Below are 20,364 nucleotides of genomic sequence, written 5' to 3' on the forward strand. Positions count from 1 at the left end.
AGGGTTAGCCAGAGGAATGTGGTCTGTTGTACTTGACAGCTGACTACACATTCTGGGGGTCCCCCACACGGTTTACATAACACTTCGATATTTGGCCTTACACAAAAGCAGTTAGCAGTCCTGCAGACAGTCAGACAGGCCCAGGACACAGAGAAGAAGCTTGGCCTAGTGGATAGACATTTCCAGACATTGTTCCAGACATCTAATTCCCTCCTCAGGCCCCCTGTCACCCCACTTCTCCTATCCCTCATCCCCAGTGACCTGGTCATCTACTTTATCAAGAAAATCAACACCATCAGGTGTGAGCTCCCTAAATTCACCCCTTCATCTCCTCAATCCCTCCTGCCCCCCTCTTCAACTTTCCCATCCTTCCCAGCAGTATCTTCAGAGGCGATATCCTGCTTCCTCTCAAATGCCACTCCCTCCACATGTAAATTGAACCCCATTCCTTCGCAACTTATAAAAGCTCTGGCCCCCTCCCTCCTTCCCTAACAGCCATCTTCAACCACTCATTTTCCAACGTTTTCTTCCCCACTGCCTTCAAACATGCCCATGTCTCCCCATCCTAAAAAAACCCTCCTTGGACTTCACAGCTCCCTCCAGTTATCACCCCATCTTACCATTCCTCTCCAAATTCCTTGAGGAAGTCATCTACACCCACTGTCTCAAATTCCTCTCCTCCAATTCTCTCCTAGACCCCCTCCAATCTGACTTCCGTCCCCTTCACTGCACTGAAATTGCCCCCTCAAAGGTCACCAATGATCTCCTTTTGCCATATCAAACGGCTTCTTCTCCATTCTAATCCTCCTCTACCTCTCAGCTGTCTTTGACACTATGAACCACCCCCTTCTCCTGGAAACATTATCCAACCTTGGTTTCACTGACTCTGATCTCTCCTAATTCTCCTCTTATCTCTCTGGCCGTTCATTCTCACTCTCCTTCACGGGCTCTTCCTCTGCCTCCCACCCACACACTCTAACCCACTAAACCACTAACCCACTAACCTACTAACCCTCAAGGTTCAGTTCTGGATTCCCTTCTATTCTCCATCTACACTGATCTCCGTGGAGAACTCATTCATTCCCACGACTTCAACTATGCAGATGATACCCAAATCTTCATCTCCTCCCCTAATCTCCCTCTCCCTCTCCCTCTCCAGGCTCGCATCTCCTCCTGCCTTCAAGACATCTCTACTTGGATGTCCTCCCTTCACCTCAAACTTAACAAGTCCAAAACAGAGCTCCTTATCTTACCTCCCAAGCTGTCTCCTCTCCTGAACTTTCCCAACACTGTAGACCGCACCACCGTGCTTCCGGTCTCACAAGCCCATAACCTTGACATTATCCTTGACTTCTTTCTTTCATTCAACCTACATATTCAATCCATCATCAAATCCTGTCAGTCCCACCTTCACAACATGGGTAAAATCCACCCTTTCGTCTCCATCCACACTGCTACCATGTTAATACTCATTCTATCCTACTCCATTCTATCCCACCTATATTACTGCATCAGCCTCCTTGCTGACCTCCCAACCTCCTGCCTCTCCCTATTCATTCATTCATTCAGTTGTGTTTATTGTGTGCTTACTGTATGTAGAACACTGTACTAAGCGATTGGAATGTACAATTTGGCAACAGAGATAATCCCTGCCCAACAACGGGTTCATAGTCTAAAATGGGGAGAGAGACAGCAAAACAAAACAAGTAGACAGGCATCAATATCATCAAAATAGATAAACAGAATCATAGATATAAGCACATCATTAATAAAATGGAGTAATAGAAATATATACAAATACATACAAGTGCTGTGGGGAGGGGAAGGGGATAGAGCAGGGGAAAGGAGTAGAGAATGGGACGTGGCTCAGTGGGAAAAGCCTGGTCTTGGGAGTCAGAGGTCATGGGTTCAAATCCCAACTCTGCCACTTGTCAGCTGTGTGACTATGGGCAAGTCACTTAACTTCTCTGGGCCTCAGTTGCCTCATCTGTAAAATGGGGATGAAGACTGCGAGCCTCATGTGGGACAACCTGATTACCTTGTACCCCCCCAAGCGCTTAGAACAGTGCTCCACACATAGTAAGCAGCGTGGCTCAGTGGAAAGAGCATGGGCTTTGGAGTCAGGGCTCATGAGTTCGAATCCCAGCTCTGCCACTTGTCGGCTGTGTGACTGTGGGCAAGTCACTTAAGTTCTCTGTGCCTCAGTTCCCTCATCTGTAAAATGGGGATTAAGACTGTGAGCCCCACGTGGGACAACCTGATTCCCCTGTGTCTACTCCAGCGCTTAGAACAGTGCTTGGCACATAGTAAGCGCTTAACAAATACCAACATTATTGTTATTACTATTATTATTATTATTAAGAAATACCAACATTATTATTTTTAAAAGGAAGGGGTCAGTCTGGGAAGGCCTCCTGGAGGAGGTGAGCTCTCAGTAGGGCTTTGAAGAGGGGAAAAGAGTTAGTTTGGCAGATGTGAGGAGGGAAGGCATTCCAGGCCAGTGGTAGGACGTGGGCCAATTGTCAATGGCAGGACAGGTGAGAACGAGGCATCATGAGGAGGCTAACAGCAGAGGAACAGAGTGTACAGGTTGGGCTGTAGAAGGAGAGAAGGGAGGTGAGGTGGGAGGGTGCCAGGTTTTTGAGGAAGGGAGTGACATGTCCAGAGCGTTTCTGTAGAAAGATAATCTGGGCAGCGGAGTGAAGTATAGTTGGAAGCGGGGAGAGACTGGATGGTAAGAGATCAGAGAGGAGGCTGATGCAATAATCCAGTTGGGAGATTATGAGAGTTTGGATGGAGAGGAAAGGGCGGTTCTTGGTGATTTTGTGAAGGTGAGACTGGTAGGTTTTGATGACGGACTGGATGTGTGGGGTGAATGAGAGAGCAGAGTCAAGGATGACACCAAGGAGGCAGGCTTGTGAGACGGGAAGGATGGTAGTGCCATCCACAGTGATGGGAAAGTCAGGGAGAGGACAGAGTTTGGGAGAGAATATAAGGATCTCAATCTTGGACATGTACTCCCTACGCTAGTCCATATTTCACTCTGCTGCCTGGATCATCTTTCTACAGAAACATTCAGGATATTTCACCCCACTTCCTCAAAAATTTCTAGTGGTTGCCTAACCACCTTCATATCAAACAAAAATTCCTCAACATTGGCTTTAAAGCACTCCATCACCTTGCCCTCTTCTACATCTCCTTGCTTCTCTCTTTCTACAATCCAGCCCTCATACTTTGCTCCTCTAGTGCTAACCTTCTCACTGTGGATCGATCTCACCTGTTTCACCCCCAACCTCCAGCCCAAGTGCTTCTCTCGCCTCGAATGCCCTCCCTCCTCAAATTCACCAATTACTCTCCCCCACTTCAAAACCTTACTGAAGACACATCTCCTCCAAGAGGCCTTCCCAGACTAAGCCCCAATTTTCCTCATCTCCCACTCCCTTCTGCATCACCCTGACTTGCTCCCTTTGCTCTTCCCCCCTCTCCCAGCCCCACAGCACTTATGTATATATCTGTAATTTTATTTATTTGTATGCTGTCTGTTTATTTGTATTGATGTCTGTCTGGGTAGGGATTATCACTCTTTATTGTTGCATTGTACTTTCCCAAGTACTTAGTACAGTGCTCTGCACAAAGTAAGTGCTTAATAAATACAATTTAATGAATGAATGAATGATAGAACACAAGCCTGGTAGGCAGAAGAACTTGGATTCTAATCCCAGCTCCACCACTTGTCTGCTGTGAACGCCACTTCAGTGAATTTCACTTCTCTGGGCCTCTGTTACCTCATCTGTAAAATGGGGATTAAGACTTTGAGCCTCATGTGGGACTTGGATTATGTTCAATCTGAGAAACTTGTATCTAACCCAGTACTCACTAAAGTGATGTTTATCAGGTGATGTGTCTTGAGACTGATAAGCTTTGGAGTCCCATCTGCAAATGTATGCTTGAAATACCGCAAGATCTAGGAAGTTGAGCCTTAGCCTTGGGTCCAGAAATACTACAGCTGATGCCAGGCAACGCAGAACAGTGTGAAAGCAGAAGGTCCACTTGAGAACCCCGGGCTCCCTCAAGCCAAAAGGATGCTGCTATGGTATCTTTTATATTTATGGTATCTTTGATTTCTAGCTCTCTGTGTCTTATTCTCCTATCTGAATACGATTTGACTGCAGTTACCCTAAAGAATCCCTCTTGCATCCCTATAGCAGTAGTATTATAAAGTCAAATGCTTCCTCGATTGTACTGTGTATACTGTGATCTTTGCATTTCCATTTCACACATACAGTACTTCAGAATCCAAGTAACCCAGGGTTTTGCGACTCATTTCCTGTTACAAAAATTCCAATACAGTAGGAACACTCCCTACCCACAAGGGCTTACAAGTCTGGGAAAGGATGTGGAAGGAAACATGATTTAGTGGCAGATTTAATATAAAAGTAGAAAGAATGAAAAGAATCAGAAATGATGATGAGGTTGCAGGCTCAAAAATAGGGAGGATTTTGGTGTCGTCAATTGCGAAGGGGAAGTTAGGTGGAAGAGAGCATTTGGGAGCAAAGCTAAGAAGCAGCATGGCTTAGTGGAAAGAGTTTGGGCCTGGGAGCCAAAGGATCTGGCTTCTAACCCCAGCTCCACCACTTGTTTTTTATGTGACCTTCAGCAAGTCATTTAACTTCTCTGGGCCTCAATTTCCTCAACTGTAAAATGGCAATAAGATACCTGTTCTCCCTCCCCCTTAAACTGCAAGTCTCATATGGGACAGGAATGATAGTTGACCTAATTAATGTGTATATACCCCAGGTCTTAGAACAGAGCTTGACACATAGCAAGTGTTTACAAATATCATAAAAAAAAGAAATCATAGACCTAGGAACCATGAAATACAATCTTAGGTCTACCACTCCCTGCTTGTATATCTTGGCCAAGTCACTTAAACTTTCTGCCTCCATTTATTTACATGTAAAATGGAGATGAAATACTTGTTCTCCCTTCCTCTCAGACTTTGAACCCCATGTGGGAAATGGACTGTGACTGGTCTGAAAATTTTATATCTACCTCAGTATTTGGCACTGAGTTAAGATTTAACAAATGCTTTAATAAATGATTATAAACTATACACTTCTTGTGGGTAGAGAGCGTATCTAGCATTTCTGTTGTATTGGATTCTTCCAAGCACTTAGTACAGTGCTCTGCACAAAGAAGTCCTCAGTAAATGCCACTGATTGATTATTATCACTATATACTGGGGGCAAGAGGAAATGAAATATTATAAGGGATATGAAAGTCCATTTTTTAAATGGCATTTTCTCAGCTCTTAGTAAAATCCAGGAACTCTATGAAGCACTGGGGTAAAAACAAGATTGGACACAGTCCATGTCCCAAGTGGGGCTCACATTCTTAGTCACCATTTTATAGATGAGGAAACTGAGGCACAGAGAAGTTAAGTGACTTGCCCAAGGTCATACAGCAGACAGTGTCATAGGGGAGATTAGAACCCAGATCCTCTGACTCCCAGGCCAATGTTCTTTCTGCTATACCACACTGCTTTGTCAAGCAGGAAGTCAATGGTGACCTTAAGGGGTCCCAGTGGACTGAAAGGGTCCAAAAACAGAGTGGAGGGTCAAGATGTGACTAGGAGTTATAGGAATTGGAAGCAGTAGGTGTATAAAATCCAACTGAGGAGTTTGGACAGGAATAATAACAATACTAACTGTGGTATTTGTTAAGTGCTTTCTATATACCAAGCACTGTACTAAGGCTGGAGTAGTTGAAAGATATTCAGGTACCACATGCAGATCAAATTTTAAGTAGGAAGGGGAACAGGCATTGAATCCCCATTTTGCAAATGAGGGAACTGAAGCACAGAGAAGTGAGGTGATTTGCCCAAGGTCACACAGCAGTTAAGTGTTGGAGCCAATATTAGAATTCAGGTCCTCTGAATCCCAGGCCTTGCTTTTTCCACTAAGCCAGACTGCAGGGGGGTGGCATAGTAGCTAGAGGGAACTGAGGGATCCAGAGAAGAGGTTTTTTAGTGGAATGGAGTGGTGAGGAGGTTTGAAGGCAGAGGGGAAGAGTCCATCTGTGAGCAGGTAGTTGAAGACAGTGGTCTGGGATGGAAGGGGACTGGGCATAAAAGTCTGTGGGAGGTGAGAAGACAGGGGTCAGAGGCATAGATAGAGAAGGAGTATTTAAAAGGCAGGTGGGCAATTTCCTCTTGAAAGAGAGGAGGGATGTGGGATGGGTATGAATTGGGTGGTGAAGCAGAGATGTTGGGGAGCCCAGACTTGATGTCTTCTATTTTGTCAACAAATTAGTTGGCACAATCATCAAGAGCAAGTGATGGTGGAGGCCGGGCACTAGCTCTGCCACATGTCTGCTGGGGACCTTGGGCAAGTCACTTCATTCATTCGTTCAGTTGTATTTATTGAGCACTTACTATGTGCAGCGCACTGTACTAAGCACTTGGAATGTACAATTCAGCAACAGATGGAGACAATCCCTGCCCAATATCAGGGGAGATAGCAAAGCAAAACAGAACAAAACAAACAGAATAAAATTTCACTTCTCTGTGCCTCAATTACCTCATCATTATTATTTTTATTGTACTTGTTAAGTGCTTAAAGATGCCAAGCACAGTTCTAAGCAATAGGATAGAAACAAGTTAATCAGGTTGGACACAGTCCCTGTCCTACATGGGGCTCACATTCTTAAGCTCCATTTTATAGATGAGGTAACTGAGGCCCAGGGAAGTGAAGTGGCTTGCCCAAGGTCACACAGCAGACACATGGCAGAGGCAGGATTAGAACCCAGGTCCTTCTGGCTCCCAGGCCTGGGTTCTATCCATTAGACCACACTGCTTTCCTATGCCCCCCCTCCTCCTTCTGAGGGTTCCCAAGCCCCATCTGTGGAGAGACCATAGTTCAGGGGGGCAGGGGAGGAAGAGGAAGAGCACAGGTGTGGGCATGGGAAAGGTTTTGACTTGGGGTGGGAGATTAAGGCTGTGAGCCCATATGGGACAGGAACTGTGTCCAACCTGATTTGCCTGTATCGACTCCAAGTTTACAGTCCCAAGGGGGAGACAGACACTAATATAAATAAATAATATACAGATATATACATATATGCTATGAAGCCAAGGGTGTGGTGAATACCAAAAAGCCAAAGGTCACAGATCCAAGTGCATAAAGAACACAGAAGGTCGAGGGAGTAGGGGGAGAGAGGGCTTAATTGGGAAAGGCCTCTTGGAAGAGATGTAACCTTAATAAGATTTTGAAGGTGGGGAGAGTGGGTGGTCTGGTGGATATTGAGGGAGAGGGAGTTCCAAATCAGAGGGAAGACTTGCGAAAGGAGTAGGCAGTGAGATAGATGAGATCAGGGTACAGTGAAGAAACTGGCATTAAGGGAGCAAAGTGTGTGTCCTGGGCTATAGAAGGACAGTGAGGTGAGATAATAATAATGAAGGTATTGGTTAAGTGCTTACTATGTGCAAAGCACTGTTCTAAGCACTGGGAGGAGTTGATCAGGTTGTCCCATGAGGGGCTCACAGTCTTCATCCCCATTTTACTGATGAGGTAACTAAGGCACAGAGAAGTGAAGTGACCTGCCCAAAGTCACATAGCTGACAAGTGGCAGAGCCAGGATTAGAACCTCTGACTCCCAAGCCCAGGCTCTTTCCAATGAGCCATGCTGCTTCTCTAGCCATGCTGCTTCTCTAGATAGGATATAGGAAGGGGAAAACTGGTTGAGGGCTTTAAAGCTATCGGTAAGGATGGGCACCAAGTGCAGGTTCTTGAGGAGTGGGGAAACATACTGAACAGTTCTGTAGAAAAATGATCTGAGCAGTAGAATGAAGTATGGACTGGAGCCGGGAGAGACAAGAGGCAGGGAGGTCAGTGAAGAGGCTGATGTTGTGAGTTAAGTCAGGATAAGATAAATTCTTGGATCAGTAAGGTAGCAATTTGGATGGAAAGAAAAGGGTGGATTTTTCTCCCCTTTCTTCCTTTTCAAACTGACAGCTTCCTGTGGGCAGGGAACTTATCCCCATCTGTATTGTATTGACTCTCACAAGTGCTTAGAACAGTGTCCTACCCAGAATAGGCACTCAATACATACCATTGACTGATGGATTGAGAGTTACCGGACTCTGTGACCAGGTGAACTCCCTTAAGCAAGAATGTAGACGGGTGAAGTCTGAGCCCTTTGTGTCCCCCACTTTTGGACCTTAAGCCTACAGTCTACAGTCTACAGCTCTTCTCTAGAATGTAACTTCCTTGTGGGCAGAGAACAGGGGTTCCTTTCCACACTGTAAGCTCCTTGTGGGAAGTAGTGTGACCTAGTGGAAAGAACCAGGGCCTTAGAGTCAGAGGAAATGGGTTCTAATCCCTGCTCCTCCACCTGACTGCTTAAGCCCTAGGGCAAGTCCTTTCACTTTTCAGTGTCTCAGTTTCTCCATCTATAAAATAAGGATTAAATCCTATTTTCTCCACTTAGACTGAGAGTGAGTCCCATGTGGGACAGGGATTATATCCAACCTGATTATCTTGTACCTACTGTAGCGCTTCACAGACAGTAAGTAAGCATTGTGTGTGAATGCTGTACCATCTACACTCACTCCCTTGGTGAACTCATTCTCTCCCATGGCTTCAACTATCATCTCTAAGCAGATGACACCCATATCTCCATGTCCTCCTCTGTTGTCTCTCCCTCCCTCAAGACTCACATCGCCTCCTGCCTTCAGGACATCTCCACCCGGATGTCTGCCCACCACCTAAAACTCAACATGTCCAAGACTGAGCTCCTTATCTTCCCTCTCAAACCCTGTCCTCTCTCTGACTTTCCCAACACTATGGACAGCACTACCAAACTTTCCATCTCACAAGCCCACAACCTTGATGTCATCCTTGACTCTGCTCTCTCTATCACACTACACATCCAATCTGTCAACAAAACCTGCCAGTCTCACCTTCATAACAGCGCCAAGATCCACCTTTTCCTCTTCATCCAAACTGCTACCTTGCTGGTACAATCTCTCATAATAACCCGACTGGATTATTGCATCAGCCTACTCTCTGACCTCCCATCCTTCTGTCTCTTCCCACTTCAGTCTATACTTCATTCCGTTGCCCAGATTGTCTTTCTACAGAAACACTCTGGGCATGTTATTCCCCTCTTCAAAAACCTCCAGTGGTTGCCTATCAACCTTCACATGAAGCAAAAACTTCTCACTCTTGGCTTCAATGCTCTCCATCACCTGGCCCCCTCCTACCTCACCTCCCTTCTCTCCTTCTACAGCCCACCCCGTACACTCTACTCTTCTGGTGCTAATTTCCTCACGATGCCTCGTTCTTGCCTATCCCGCTGTCAACCCCTGGCCCACATCCTACCACTGGCCTGGAATGCTCTCCCTCCTCACATCTGCCAAACTAACTCTCTTTCCCTCTTCAAAGTCCTACTGAGAGCTCACCTCCTCCAGGAGGTCTCCCCAGACTGAGCCCTCCCTTTTCCTCTGCCCCTCCTCTCCTCCCTCCCCATTCCCCTCCTCCCTCCCTCTGCTCTACTTCCTTCCCCTCCCCACAACACTTGTGTATATTTGTATATTATTTATGACTCTATTTTATTAATGATGTGTATATATCTATGATTCTGTTTATTTATTTTGATGGTATTGATGCCTGACTACTTGTTTTGTTTTGCTGGCTGTCTCCCCTTTTGGACTGATAGCCCATTGTTGAGCAGGGATTGTCTCTGTTGCCGAATTGTACATTCCAAACACTTAGTACAGTGCTCTGCACACAGTAAGTGCTCAATAAATATGATTGATTGAATGAATGAATGAATGAAGTAACAAGGTAGATAATCAATAAATACCATTGATTGTTTGATAGATTGTTTGATGATTAGGGGAGATAGAGTAGGAGTGATCACAGTTAGGAGAACTAGGAGAGAGGGGTATCTTTCCAACAGAGGCCAGAATGAGTGTCAATTGGGGCAGAGGCTCTTTTGGGCCAATAAACCCAGTGGGATGGCTAAAGACCCAGATGCAAGCCCACTAAGGGCTGGAACTTCTGGAGAACCAAGCCATACAGGATGATGTTATCTTTGGACAGGGTTGGTGTCACGAATTATACTTTGCAAGAGCTTAGTACAGTGTACTGCACACAGCAAGCGCTCAATAAATACGATTGAATGAATGAATGAACAAACCAACTCCATTACATTGGACTCTCCCAAGTGCTTAGTACAGAGCTCTGCACATAGTAAGTGCTCAATAAATACCATTGATTGATTAGGTCATAGCTTCTCCCTCAACTACCTGTGTCCTTGCCCAGAAAAGAAAGCTCAGCAAATCTCCCAGTCTTGCAGGTGATTATTCACCTTGTTACTCATATCTCATGCTGCTCGGGAGCAGGGTGGGAGAGATGGTGTAAAGGGAGCAGAAAACTGAAACAATCAATAGTATTTATTGAGTCCTTACCACATGTAGAGCAGTGAACCACCTGTTTGGGAAAGTCCAACACAAGAGAGTTGGTAGACACATTCTCTGCCCACAGGAAGTTAAGTCTAGAACAACTGAAGAAGAGAGTGTGTGCCAACCCAAATATAGATGAGTGGGACTGGAGAAGGGGTCATGGGATGTGGCCAAAATATGTCCCTGGTGACCCCAACCAAAGTAGAAAAAAATCTATTCTTGTCCCTGTCTCTGCTAGAGACTTCCTTTCCTTTCAGTGTCTAGGCCGAGATTTCCTACCTTGAATGTCAGCGTAGCCTCCTTAATAAGGATAGTGTTGTGCCTGTGATGCTCCTGGGATTTATCACAAACCACACAAATGGTCTTCCCATCCTCCTCACAGAAAAGTTTCAGGCTCTCCTTGTGCAGCTGACACAGGTTCTGCCGGAGGCTGGCTCCTGGCTCAATCCCCAGAGTCCTGAGAGTGTCCGCCACGTTACCCAGCTGCCTATTGGGCTGAATGTTCTCCTGCTGGAAGCTGGCCTGGCACTGGGGACAGGAATAACTCTCAGCCGGGGGGTTTCCTTCCAATTTCTCCAAGACTTCAGAGATGCAGCTAAGGCAGAAGCTGTGGCCGCAGTTGATGTTCACAGGCTCTTTCAGGTAGTCCAGGCAGATGGGCAGGTAACCTGGTAACAAAGTGATTCTACTAGGAATTCCGAGGCCATGGCTGCTTCTCTCCTGATGCCTCCAGTTGTGCTAGCTGCCCCTCAGTACTCCCTGCCCCTAAATCTCAGCGCGGTCCTGCCAGGCTGAAGGAAGCAGAGAAGAATGTAAATGAGGGAGAGGACAAAGGGTAGGACATCTGGAGGAGGAAGAGGAAATGGAGAAACAGATGGGGCAAGAGGGAGTCAAAGTGCAGTTGTTACTCCTCCTTCCAGGCAGAAGATATTTCCTTAAAACATGATTTGCTATTGTAAACTTACTGTTTAGATCTTTCAAGTGGCACACTATTTTTGGAACCCACCTGAGAGCACACACTGAGATAGAGCTGAAATGATGCAGCAGTGGCTGCCACTGAGACTGAGACTGAGGTTGAGGCTGAGGTAGAGTTGATATTGAAGCTGAGGTTGTGAATATGGCTGCGACTGAGGGGGCTGGGTCTGTGCCTGAGGCTGAGGCTGCAGCTGAGGCTGTGACTGTATCTATGGCTGAGACTGAGGTGGAGTTGTGACTCAGATTGAGTCTATAGTTGAGACTGTGGTTATGACTGGCTGTGGCTAAAACTGGGTCTGTGACTGATGGGTGTGACTGGGAGGCAGAGATGGAGCCCACCTTTTTCAGCACCAGCCAACGGTAGAGATGTTCAGCAATTAATCAATCATTTTTTTGTATCGTGTGCTCATTGTGCACAGAGCTTAGTACAAAGTGCTTGGGAGAGTAATAATAATTATTATTATGTCATTTGTTAATCATTTACTACGTGCCAGGCACTCTACTAAGCACTGGGGGTAGGTACAAGATAATTGGGTTGGACACGGCCCCTGTCCCACATAGGGCTCAGTCTTAATCCTCATTTTACAGATGAGGGAACTGAGGCACAGAGAAGGTAAGTGACTTGTCCAAGGTCACACAGCAGATACATGGCAGAGCAGGGGTTAAAACCCATTATCTTCTGGCTCCCAGGCTTGTGCTCTATCCATTAGCTCATGCAGTAGAGTTGGTAGATATGATCCCTGCCCACTAAGAGCTTGCAGTCTAGAGAGGGGAGATAGCTATTTAAATTAATTACAGTTTGGTAAAACATCATTGAATAAGTACATAGTGCCATGGGATGGCGGTGAGGTCAATACCATGGCATAGTGGATAGAGCAAGGGCCTGGGAGTCAGAAGGTCATGGTTCTAATCCTGGCTCTGCAATTTGTCTGCTGTGTGATCTTGGGCAAGTCACTTAACTTCTCTGTGCCTCAGTTACCTCATCTGTAAAATGGGGATTGAGACTGTGAGCTCAGTGTGGAACAGGGACTGTGTCCAACCCGATTTTCTTGGATCCACCCCAGTGTTTAGTACAGTGCCTGGCACAAAGGAAACACTTCAAGAATACCACAATTATTAGTAGTAGTATCAAAGTACTTCAGGGTTACACAGCCAAATCCAGAGGCGATGCACAAGGTAGAGTGAACTGGGGGTAGAAATGAGGGCTTAGTCAGGGAAGACCTCTTAGAGAAGATGTGATTTTAGGAGGTCCTTGAAAATGAGGAGAATGCTGATCTGTTGCATAGGAAAGGGGCCTAGCCAGAAGGAGGATGCGGGAAAGGGGTTGGTATGAAGATAGATGAGATCGAGATGCACTGAGTAGGTTTGCGTTTGAGTGAAGTGTGTGAGCTGGGCTGTAGTAGGAGACCAGTAAGGTAGGGTAGGAGGGGGCAAGCTGATTGAGTGCCTCAAAGCTGATGGTAAGGAGTTTCCTTTTGATGTGGAAAAGGTGAGCAGGGCAGAAGGGGAATGAGGGATGGGGAATAGAGGATCCTGGGAGTTCTGAATGGCCCTGACCAGGCTAATCCTAATTTTCCTCGAAGCTGCATTCAGAGAAGGTCAAGTCTGAGGAGATCAGTCTATACATCTACACTGACTGGAGGAGGAACAAGTGACACAGTGGCAGGAAAGGCTCAAGTGGAGAGCGGGGAGAGGGGTTGGTGCTTGTGTGTGTGTACCCAACCTCCCATCTCCCAGTGGCTGACCCTGGGTCCTCCCCCAGGTTCCATCTGGACATCCAGGAACAAGGCAAGCAGACGCTGTAGAGTACCAACAACCTGTACACAGAACTCGGACCACTGAAGCTGCCACAGGAGCACAAGGAGAGGAAATCTCTCCAGTACAGTCGGACCTTGGCAACGGGCCCAGCCCCCTGCACAGGCCCCACCCATAGTGTGAGCCTCACCTACTGCACAGCCCCAGCACTCTGAACAGGCCCCACCCACTGCACGGCCCCCACTCCCTGTGCAGGCCATGCCTCTAGCACAGGCCCCACTCCTTGCTTTTTCATTTTTCTAAGATAAAACAATATGTTGAGTGTTTACCATGTACCACACAACTGTACTAAGCACTGGGGTGGATACAAACTAATCGGTTTGGATACAGTGCATGTCTTATATGGGGCTCACATCTTAATCCCCATTTTACAGATGAGGTAACTGAGGCCCAGAGGTATTAAGTGACTTGCCCAAGGTCACACAGCAGAATTGTGGCAGAGCCAGAATTGGAACCCACATCCTCTGAGCCTGGACCTGGGGGGACCGGACTCTTGCCCTTATGTCATGCTGCTTCCATTGCATCACCATCTATCCCTGCCTCTTCCACAAAGTTCGTCCTTCCCACTGCCCTCCCCTTGGGACCACACCCCTTCTTCTCTCCTCACTCCTTTCCCCTCTGCTCAGCTAGGGGTGGGGGTCCTTCTGCAGCCTCCATTGTCCTGTCTCCATCCCCAGTCCTCAGGTTGGCAATTGATGGTGCCCACAGCAGGAGAGGTCCTGGAGTGGCAGTGCCCAGGGCTGCTGAAACCTCTCCTGCCATGGGGACCGCTGCTCAGGAACACAGGGGAGAAATGTCTTGCAGAAGCTGCTGCCACATAGCAAAAAGTGGATTGGGGGATAAGGGTGGGGTCTAGGACAGGACTGAGGGGCAGGGGCAGTTTCTGAACTGGAGGATAGGGCAGCAAAGGTAACCCTGCGCAAGGATGACACGCAAATTCGTGAAGCGTTCCATATTTTTAATTAACACTCTTCCCCTCTTCAAAGCCCTACTGAGAGCTCACCTCCTCCAAGAGGCCTTCCCAGACTGAACTTCCCCTTTTCCCTCTGCTCCCTCTGTTCCCTCTCTGCCCCCCCTTCACCTCCCCTCAGCTAAGCCCCCTTTCCCCCCTTTCCCTCTGCTCCTCCCCCTCTCCCTTCCCCTCCCCTCAGCACTGTGTTCATTTGTATATATTTTTATTACCCTATTTATTTTGTTAATGAGGTGTACATCCCCTTGATTCTATTTATTGAGATTAAGTTGCCCTGTTTTTGTCCATCTGTCTCCCCCGATTAGACTGTAAACCCGTCGATGGGCAGGGATTGTCTCTATCTGTTGCTAAATTGTACATTCCAAGCGCTTAGTACAGTGCTCTGCACATAGTAAGCGCTCAATAAATACTATTGAATGAATGAATGAACAGTAGTGGGAGAGTCAGCCAATCACCATCCCTGTAGTATAGTACAGTAGGTGCTGACTAAATATTACAGATAAATTGATTGATTGATTGATTCCAGATGTTGACCCCTCTCTTAACAGGAGATTGATAGAGGCCTTCTCTAACTAAGCCCGATTAAAAGAAGCAGCATGACCTAGCAGATAGAACACGGGCCTGGAAGACAGACGGACCTGGGTTCTAATTCCGGCTCTGCCTCTTGTCTGCTTTGTAACTTAGGGCAAGTCACTTAACTTCTCTGTGCCTCAATTACCTCTTCTATAAAATGGGGATTGAGACTGTGAGCCTCATGTGACAATGGGACAGTGTTCAACTCAATTTTCTTGTATCCACCACAGTGCTTAGTTCAGTGCCTCGCACATAGTATATGCTTAACAAATACCAAATATTATTATTGTTATTAGTATTATTAATCCCTCAATTTCTCTTCTCCCATTCCCTTCTGTGCCCTTGAACTTGCATTTTCATCCTTTATTTGCCCCTCCCTAAGCCCCACAGCACTTCTGTCCATATCTTCCCCTCTTCCCCTCTTCAGAGCCCTACTGAGAGCTCACCTCCTCCAGGCCTTCCCAGAATGAGCCCTCCCTTTCCCTCCCTCCCCCCCCTTCCCCCCTACTCTCTCCCTCTGCCCTTCCCCTTCCCACAACACTTGTGCATATTTGTATATATTATTTATGACTCTATTTATTTTCTTAATGATGTGTATATATCTATGATTCTATTTATCTTGGTGATATTCACACCAGACTACTTGTTTTGTTTTGTTGTCTGTCTCCCCCGTTTAGACTGTGAGCCCATTGTTGGGCAGGGATTGTCTCTGTTGCCAAATTGTACATTCCAAGCGCTTAGTACAGTGCTCTGCACATAGTAAGCGCTCAATAAATACGACAAATGAATGAATGAATATCTGTAATTTATATATTTTCATTAATGTCGGTCTCCCCCTCTAAACTGTATGCTCATTGTGGGCTGGAAATGTGTCTACTAACTTCGTTATATTGTACCCTCCCAAGCGCTTGTACAGTTCTCTCCACACAATAAGATCTAGATAATGATTGATTGATTGATTGATTGATTGATTGATTCATTCATTCATTAGTATTTATTGAGCACTTACTATGTGCAGAGCACTGTACTAAGCGCTTGGAATGAACAAGTCGGCAACAGATAGAGACAGTCCCTGTGTTTGATGGGCTTACAGTCTAATCGGGAGAGACAGACAGACAAGAACAATGACAATAAATAGAGTCAAGGGGAAGAACATCTCGTAAAAACAATGGCAACTAAATAGAATCAAGGCGATGTACATTTCATTAACAAAATAAATAGGGTAATGAAAATATATACAGTTGAGCAGACGAGTACAGTGCTGAGGGGATGGGAAGGGAGAGGGGGAGGAGCAGAGGGAAATGGGGGGAAAAGAGGGTTAAGCTGCGGAGAGGTGAAGGGGGGGCAGTAGAGGGAGTAGAGGGAGAAGGGGAGCTCAGTCTGGGAAGGCCTCTTGGAGGAGGTGAGTTTTAAGTAGGGTTTTGAAGAGGGGAAGAGAATCAGTTTGGCGGAGGTGAGGAGGGAGGGCGTTCCAGGACCGCGGGAGGACGTGGCCCAGGGGTCAACGGCAGGATAGGCGAGACCGAGGGACGGTGAGGAGGTGGGCAGCAAAGGAGCGGAGCAGAGTGCGGGGTGGGCAGTAGAAAGAGAGAAGGGAGGAGAGGTAGGGAGGGGCAAGGTGATGGAGAGCCTTGAAGCCTAGAGTGAGGAGTTTTTGTTTGGAGCGGAGGTTGATAGGCAACCACTGGAGGTGTTTAAGAAGGGGAGTGACATGCCCAGATCGTTTCTGCAGGAAGATGAGCCGGGCAGCGGATAAAGAATAGACTGGAGTGGGGCAAGAGAGGAGGAAGGGAGGTCAGAGAGAAGGCTGACACAGTAGTCTAGCCGGGATATAACAAGAGCCTGTAGCAGTAAGGTAGCCGTTTGGGTGGAGAGGAAAGGGCGGATATTGGGCGATATTGTAAAGGTGAAACCGTCAGGTCTCGGTAACCGATAGGACATGTGGGGTGAACGAGAGAGACGAGTCAAAGATGACACCGAGATCTCGGATGACACCGAGATCTCGGGCCTGAGAGATGGGAAGGATGGTCGTTCCATCCACAGTGATAGGGAAGTCTGGGAGAGGACCAGGCTTGGGAGGGAAGATGAGGAGCTCAGTCTTGCTCATGTTGAGTTTTAGGTGGCGGGCCGACATCCAGGTGGAGACATCCCGGAGGCAGGAGGAGATGCGAGCCTGAAGGGAGGGGGAGAGGACAGGGGCAGAGATGTAGATCTGCGTGTCATCTGCATAGAGATGGTAGTCAAAGCCGTGAGAGCGAATGAGTTCACCAAGGGAGTGAGTGTAAATGGAGAACAGAAGAGGGCCGAGAACTGACCCTTGAGGAACTCCAACTGTTAAAGGATGGGAGGGGGAGGAGGTGCCTGCGAAGGAGACGGAGAATGACCGGCCAGAGAGATAAGAGGAGAACCAGGAGAGGACTGAGTCCGTGAAGCCAAGGTGAGATTAAGGTATGGAGGAAGAGGGGATGGTCGACAGTGTCAAAGGCAGCTGAGAGGTCAAGGAGGATTAGAATGGAGTAGGAGCCATTGGATTTGGCAAGAAGGAGGTTATGGGTGACCTTAGAGAGAGCAGTCTCGGTAGATTGGAGGGGATCCAGGAGAGAATGGGAGTTAAGGAATGTGTTGAGCATTGCATGCTGAGCTTGGTGTGGCTATCTCCCTTGCTAGGCTTGAGGGCAGGGAGAGTCTATCAACTGTACTGTACACCCCCAAGGGCTTAGTACAGGGCTCTGCCCACAAGAAAATGCTTAATAAACCATTGATTGAGAGATTGACAGGGTTTGGACTGGCTGAAAACCAAACTCCCTTGCTGTAAAACTGGATGAATATCCCCCTTTTTTAAAAAATGGTATTTGTTAAGCACTACTACGAGCCACAAACTCCCTGCTATAAAACTGGATGAATATCCACCTTTTTTTTAATGGTATTTGTTAAGCACTACTACGAGCCAAACAGTCTCAGCACTAAAAATTGTGAGCTCCAGGTGGGACAGGGACTGTGTCCAACCCAATTTGCTTGCTTCCACCCCAGCACTTAGTACAACGCCTAGTACATAGTAAGCACTTAATGAATACCACAGTTATTATTACTATACAAGCTAATCAGGTTGGACACAGTCCATGTCCCACATGGGGCTCATAGTCTTAATCCCCAATTTACAGGTGAGGTAACTGAGGCAGGAAGCAGTGAAGTGATTTAACTAAGGGCACACAGCAAACAAGTGGAGGGGTGGGATTAGAACACAGGTCCTTCTGACTTCCAAACCCATGCTGTTTCTACCACTAATAATAATAATGATGGCATTTGTTGAGCGCTTCCTATGTGCCAAGCACTGCTCTAAGTGCTGGGGGTATACAAGGTGATCAGATTGTCCCACGTGGGGCTCACAGTCTTAATCCCCATTTTACAGATGAGGGAACTGAGGCACAGAGAAGTTAAGTGACTTGCCTAAAGTCACACAGCTGACAAGTTCATTCATTCATTCAATAGTATTTATTGAGCGCTTACTATGTGCAGAGCACTGTACTAAGCGCTTGGAATGTACAAGTCAGCAACAGATAGAGACAGTCCCTGCCGTTTGACGGGTTTACAGTCTAATAGGGGGAGACAGGGAGACGAGAACAGTGGCAATAAACAGAGTCAAGGGGAAGAACATCTCATAAAAACAATGGCAAATAAATAGAATCAGGGTGATGTACATCTCATTAAACAAAATAAACAAAATAAATAGGGTGATGAAGATATATACAGTTGAGCGGACCAGTACAGTGCTGAGGGGGTGGGACGGGAGAGGGGGAGGAGGAGAGGGAAAGGGGGGAGAGGAGGGTTTAGCTGCGCAGAGGTGAAGGGGGGGTAGAGGGAGCAGAGGGAAAAAGGGGGGAGCTCAGTCTGGGAAGGCCTCTTGGAGGAGGTGAGCTTTAAGTAGGGATTTGAAGAGGGGAAGAGAATTAGATTGTCTGAGGTGAGGAGGGAGGGCAATCCAGGACCGAGGGAGGATGTGGCCCAGGAGTGGCAGAGCTGGGATTAGAACCCATGACCTCTGACTTCCAAGCCGGTGCTGTCTCCACTGAGCCACACTGCCGTACTTTTCCCCATCTGCCATCCTAAGAATGTGTCTTGTTGATGGAGGATGTTGCAGGTTTGTACATGGGTGGCAAAGGGAAATCAGGTTGGTTTAGGGAATAGAGCATGGGGGTGGGAGTCGGAAGGTCACGTGTTCTAATCCTGGCTCTGGTACTTGTCTGCTGTGTGTACCCTGGGCAAGTTCATTCATGTTTATTTATCGCACTTATCAAGTTCAATCGTATTTATTGAGTGCTTACTGCGTGCAGAACACTGTACCAAGCCCTTGGAAGAGGATGGTACAGTAATAAACCATCACATTCCCTGCCCACTACAGGCTTGCAGTCTAGAGTGGGGCAGACAGACATCAATACAAATGAATAAAATTACAGATATGTACATAAGTGCTGGGGGGGGGGGGGCAGGTGGGAGAGCAAAGAGTGCAAGTCAGGGTGAAGCACAAGGGAGTGGGAGATCTATTCATTCATTCAATAGTATTTATTGAGCACTTACTATGTGCAGAGCACTATACTAAGCGCTTGGGATGAACAAGTCGGCAACAGATAGAGACAGTCCCTGCCGTTTGACGGGCTTACAGTCTAATCGGGGGAGATGGACAGACAAGAACAATGGCAATAAATAGAGTCGAGGGGAAGACCATCTCGTAAAAACAATGGCAACTAAATAGAATCAAGGCGATGTACAATTCATTAACAAAATAAATAGGGTAATGAAAATATATACAGTTGAGTGGGCGAGTACAGTGCTGTGGGGATGGGAAGGGAGAGGTGGAGGAGCAGAGGGAAAAGGGGAAAAAGGGGGTTTAGCTGCGGAGAGGTAAAGGGGGGTGGCAGAGGGAGTAGAGGAAGAAGAGATCTACTACATATCAACAGTTCCAGAGTGACACTCAAATTAATTCCTCGATCCTTCGAGATCTGAAACACGTTATCATAAACTTGAAGAGTGTTTTTTTCCATTTGGCAATATACTTTGAATTAAGAACAAAAATAACATCATTCTTTCTTGTTTCTAATATGGCCCTAAACAGATTTCCAAGATGACAGGCTACAACTTAGCATAACTTTTGTTTAATATAGTTAGGCACAGGTATATGAACCTAAAGCATCTAAGCTGGGGAAAGAGCCTGGGCTTCGGAGTCAGAGGTCATGGGTTCGACTCCCGGCTCTGCCACTTGTCAGCTGTGTGACTCTGGGCAAGTCACTTCACTTCTCTGGGCCTCACTTACCTCATCTGTAAAATGGGCATTAACTGTGAGCCTCACGTGGGACAACCTGATTACCCTTATATCCACCCCAGCGCTTAGAACAGTGCTCTGCACACAGTAAGCGCTTAACAAATACCAACATTATTACAAGGTCATCAGGTTGCCCCACTCGGGGTTCACAGTCCTCATTCCTATTTTACAGATGAGGGAACTGAGGCACCGGGAAGTGAGGTGACTTACCCAAGGTCACCCAGCAGACAAGTGACGGAGGCGGGATTA

This window comes from Ornithorhynchus anatinus, chromosome 8 (genome assembly GCF_004115215.2).
Source record: "Ornithorhynchus anatinus isolate Pmale09 chromosome 8, mOrnAna1.pri.v4, whole genome shotgun sequence".
NCBI lineage: Eukaryota > Metazoa > Chordata > Mammalia > Monotremata > Ornithorhynchidae > Ornithorhynchus > Ornithorhynchus anatinus.